Genomic DNA, 6091 nt, shown 5'->3' on the forward strand with positions numbered 1-6091 from the left:
CAAAAGATTTTTGAAAAGCAAAGCACCACCGTTATCTGCGACGGTGCGTTTTTGTTTTGCAAGACGTGTGTACCCGCTGTTGACCTGCTTACCGCTTGCCAGAGCCATGGCGGAACTTTGAGAATTTGTCAGATGCGCAAGAGTTTTGTTTGAAACGTTTAGTTATGAATTTGGTATATGAGTTAGGGATTTTGAGTTTTATAATATATTGTTTTTAGAACGATTTTGTATTACGCTTTTATCAGTTTTATATAATTTATGGGTTTAATGGGATGTCTTTGATATCTAAAACATGAAGCTGTGACACGACTTACTGGACCAGTTGGTAAATTGTCATCGAAACAACTTTTAATGTGAAAAATATATGTTTACAAATCTCTTAAAATTTGTATTGTTTTCGGGAAAGGTACAAAGCAAAATTATTTGTACAATTCTATTTGGTTTAGATAACACACAATATCCTCAAAAAACCACACAAATTGAAATAAAACATCACCCAAAATCCAGTAAACAAATCGCGCGTTATCAATTCCGCGTGGATCTCGCGAATCGCGGCGGATAAGTGGGGAGCCCTAAGTAGGGCGCGCGATTTGGTAAGCGAGCGAGCGGCGCGGGTCAACGGCCGCCGATTGTTTACATTCGGCCGCGGCCCGTTACGCCGCGCGCTGCCTGCGTACGCGAACGTAGGAACTGCGAACATGCTCGGTCACTGATTTGCTAAAACACTGCTAGATTGACGTGTACTTAACAGTATAGGTTTGCAATGAACCCTGTCAACTCCAGAAACGCTGGCAAATCTTGGGCTATAAACACTTGTAAACGTCTAAAATCAACAAGTGGCGAATGATTGAATTCTCGTATTTAAGTTTGTATATGGTATTACCGAATACTGATATGTTTAATAATGGTGAACTAAAGTCTATACCCTCCTAGTAGTTGAGGTCCGTGGTCAGCATTGGGTAGCCGTGAACTAAGGCCTAAACCTTGAACTCTCCATGTAATGGAAGCCCGTGGTCAGCATTGGGACAGTAAAATAAAGGGTTAATGCCTAATTATATTAAGTGAGTGTGTTGTAAGCAACTAAGAATATCTCAAAACAATTTCGAAGAAACTTCTAGAAAATGGAAACAAATGGAAAACGCGATCCACTTCGCAACATAATGTGAAGGCTATTTCGATGCACATTCGCCTTTCCGACTAATGGCCGGCCAAATGACGTATTAAGTGCTCAAACAATAGTGTTTCAAGACTCATGTGCCTTATCGATTAGACTAATGCGCGACGGCTTAAAAATGGCCTGTGTAATTGAACATGCATCATCTGGAGTTAATGCAGTCTGGCATGTGTAATGCTAAATTTTGTAGTGTTTCTAGCATTCGTAAGATCTACACATAATTCGTAAGATCTATATCACATCGGACACAAATACCTTTTTTGAAAATTACACAACAGTGGCAAAGGGTGATTTTTTCTGATAGTATGCATAAATGCAGTCTGGTCGTAGTCCTAATGATAATTAGATTTTGCATAAATTACCAAAGGGAAGCCGGCAGGAATCAGGTTATCTGGAACACAAACATTTGTATTGGTGCGACCTACATAGGACTCTAGTGAATTGTTAAGTATCTACTTGTTACCCATTGATATTTTTGGGATTATGAACTTTAATCTCTTACCGTTAGATGATACTCTTGCTTTTAAATACCAACAAAAAATCTGTCACTCAGCAGCTTAGTTTTGCACATGTATTTACGATGAATATCAGCCTGGGGTCTGAAATTGTTCTCGATATGGCGGTAGACCCTTCCCCCATGACATCGTGAGAGGGACTGCACAGTGCGAAAAATAGCAGCATTTCTACCTACCCTTATAAAACGCGTGTGTGCATTTACGATCGCATTGTTCGCACCTATCGTATTGGGTTCCAACAGGCCGGCAAAATTGTATCGACTGCCAGGGGGTAGTCATCACTCGTCAGTCGACGTTCTATTGGACCCCACTCTACTTACCATCATGTGCAGAGTGGTCGATTTATCGTGTTTGCATAAAAAATAACACTCTACAGCGTAACACGAGCTAGGATGGTGAGTCAGCCCGTGTGACAAGTTATATTTATAAACATAAAGTTATGTAACAATTTTCTGCTACTATTTGTTATTGATTAATCACTATTTTCGATAAACGATCCCGATCGACTTTTTCGATCTATCTCAAGAATACACCAATCAGAACAGAGGTTTTGTACCATGTTTGTAAAAGGCTTAATTTGATTGGTTCACACTCGGAATCGGATTGAAGATTAAGATGGAGATCGTTTATTAAAACGCTTGTAAATGGAGTTGTGTTCTATTTTGAGTATGATGGTTGTGTACTCTGAGGTCTTGGGCTCGTGTTTTCCATGTTTTAGTATTGGAAAGGAATGATAACATACCAAAACCTAAGTTTCTAATAACGTTGTAAGAACAATTACATTTACAAATATGTATTAAACAACCCGCAATCGATGTCAGTTTGTTCGTTTGCACTAAATTTGACTGGTAACAAGCATATTTATATTTTTATAGACTCAATTTGCTAAGTTTTTCAATTAATTAACTCTTCTCACGGTGTCACGTATAAGGCGTTTAATTTACCATCATTATAATAATGATACACCAGTTTAGTTCCACGTTAGTGGTGCGAACGCGGTCGCGTGCGTTTGCTAGTTAATTGGCCCGTTGTAGACATAATGCCGTGTAATTAACGTAGATAAAACGAGAGTTCTCGTGATAAGAGTTAAGTTAAACCGGTGTGTTAAATGCTGAGGTGTTATAACACTGAGACTTGATTTTACTTGGCTGTATATATTGGCCATCTTTTGGAAATGGTAGTTTTACTTCGCTATAAACATGGTCTAACATAGTTCAAAATCGTGAGGAAACAATTAAGCAGGATGGCATAATTGTGCCGACCGACCGGGGATGTTTATCTATTGGTCGTCATGTTTTTGGGCATCACATAGCATCAGGTGCAGTGAAAGATAATGTGCTCTCAATAAAATCATAATATGGGTATAACATTAATCTTATTGTAAGGGAATTCACACATAGCACCCATGATGATTTCAAATAATTTAAATGTGATAATGTTTCGACAAAATACTACCTATTTATACTGAGTAAAGTTTTTTTCTCCTCTCGTCTCCCAATCCGAGCTGGCTACATTATGCTTTGCTTATTTTAGCTCTAGCATTAATTTTCTGTATATTCGTAGTTGTAAAAGTAACTTCTGATTATAATTTTATCATGTATCTTGACTTATGGTTAAATTATTTTATTTTATTTTTACTACTGTGTTAGGTTATTCTGTAATATATGTAAGAGACATAAATAAATAATAAAAATATCCGAAACTATTCTTTTCTACAAAGCATTCGCCATGTTTCTCTCTAATCAAATGTTCGTACTAACTCCTAAACATCATATATTTCCACATAAACCTCACGTTCCACCGCACGTTCTGTAAGCATTCGAGCGCGTGCGAATCCGCGGACCCCGCCTTGTGCGAGCGGTTAATGAGAGTTGCACAATGCAACGCGATGGTTCGCGTGTTGCGCCATGCGTTGTGCTGATGGTCATATGAAAGGTACTTACCTAGGTAAAGATAAATGTAGAAAAGTAGGGTTTGAACTTACAAGAGTAATTTTTATATGCATCTCCAAAGATGAGCTTGCAGCTCGACTGATGGTAAGCGATAAACAGTGGTAACATCATACAGAACAGAATTACACTGCGCTCGTCACCCTGAGTCTGAGATGTTATATCTCGTAATGTCCAATAATTACATTAGCTACAGCGCCCTTCAAACTGGAATACGGCAGTGCTATCACAATTCTATCTTCTACCTACTACCTTGAGATGTTATGATTATTATTTGTTATTATTTTTTTTTATATTTGGAGCATGGGCACGGGAATGTGGGCCACTGCACCTAATGGTAAGTGGACCTTTTAGTGTCGAAGTATTAAAGAATTGGCGATGCGTTCTTTAATTTTGGAAAAGTGTACAGCATTCCCTAAATTGCAAAGACCTGGAAATATTAAGAAAACTTGCCAATCGTAGTGTTGATGAAATTATCGCGCGTGTGGTATGAAATTTGATGGTGTATAAAAAATGAAATTTTATTATATATTAAGCAGAAAACGAAGATAAAAATCATATTTTCTTCGTAGTTCAAAATATGCTCAGTCATACAAACGTTTTCATACATCACACACAAGCCTATTACAACTCATCCAAAAACTCATACAATGTTCCACGACGTGTATTTATAAACATGTGTGCTAATGTCAAGGCGTGTGCGACCTTATAGTATTATACATAGGTTTTAATGTCCCTCCTCGCTGTCTCAACGCGATGCACTTTAAATAGCGGGCGACCTTCGTTGTTAAATAACATGCTGGAATTTTGGAATTTAAGGGCATGTTATTTTGGGTTTAATGGCTCATGGTCTGTATTTTACGATTATAGATTCCATTCTAGTTGACCCGACAGACGTCGTCCCGTCTTAACTATGAATTTGCAGCGCGCATTCTGTCAATCGCTGACAGTTATTTCAAACAATTGACAGTTATATAAAATTTATATTTTCGTTAAGTTTTCTTAAATTTTCTAATGTTCCGCGCAATTTTTTTCATTTTTTATTTCATAAGATCCTTCTCATGACAATAACAAACACAATAAAAAAAAATAGTGAAATCTGTCCAGCCGTTCATGCGTGATAGCGTGACCAAGGGAAATAGGGATTCATTTTTATATATATATAGATAGATAGATAACAAATTATATCAAGGTGTTTGTTCTGTTTGAATCTCTACAACTCTTGGTCCAATTTTGATAATAATATTTTTTTAACAGCTATGTACGATGTATGAGTTTTATACGTTTGCTTATAATTGAGATGCCTTTGGAATTTTTACCCAATATTGTGATACACTCGACCCCTAATAGGACGGATATAAACTTCGCGATAAACGCCAACTCGTGCGCATATTATGTTATCTATACTATTGCATAATGCTGATTTTTTTCGTTTCATCGTATTAACTTCTTTTTTACTAGATTCTACAAAATATTTTACTAAAGGGAACTTACAAGTGCCTTTTTATCAGAGAGGGGCTTACACGCGATTAAAGCTGCTATCATCTGTGTTATAGATACCAGTATTGCAAGAACTTCCTCTTGCATATTCAGTATCACGTCGCGCGCGTTTGTCCTTTAACACTATTGATACTCGAACCCCTTTAACTAAGCCAAAGTGCATGCTATTGACTGGCGCATAATGTCGCGAGATCTTACTACCGACAATCCCAGCTCGGCGAGCACGTACCTCGTTTGTGTTCGCTGATGTTTTTTTATTGCTTTGAATGACGAGACGAGCTTGCCGTTCGCCTGATGGTGAGCGACATGACCGTCCATAAATAGAAGAAACACCATCCAACACCTTGAATTACAAAGTATTGTTTGGTATTGAACTGCGCTCGCCATCCTGTGACATGAGGTGTTAAGTCTTATTATGTCTAGTAGTTACACTGGCTACAATGTTCTTCAAACCGGAACACAACAGTAACTACATACTGCTGCTTGGCGGCAGAAAGACATTGCGGTGGTACCTGGTGGTTTAATCCCGGCTAGATTTCGCGGTTTTAATTCTAAAATATGTAAGTACGTATTTCTTAGCAGCAGGAATAGTCAGAACGGTGTGGTACATACCCAAACCCCGATGTACTAAATATTCGAAGCCATACGGGCTACCGTCGAATAATATTTGCACAATAACACCTAACACATACAAATTATACCAATTAATCCGACTCTTACGCAAACACAAAGTTACGTATTAAACACAATAACGTGCCGATGATTTGATTAGGGCGCGCAGTGATGGCTCCAGTCGATAGTTTGTCGAAGTTCGATAGTTTCGACCGCCCCGCGCCCCTCCCGCGCCCGCCGCGTCCTGTCAACTTGATACTTTGTTGCTAATTGTTGTGAAACTCCTTAATATCAATATGACCAGCGATGGGTCTTATTGCGAGAATCTGGAAAGTACAAGG

This window comes from Manduca sexta, chromosome 19 (genome assembly GCF_014839805.1).
Source record: "Manduca sexta isolate Smith_Timp_Sample1 chromosome 19, JHU_Msex_v1.0, whole genome shotgun sequence".
NCBI lineage: Eukaryota > Metazoa > Arthropoda > Insecta > Lepidoptera > Sphingidae > Manduca > Manduca sexta.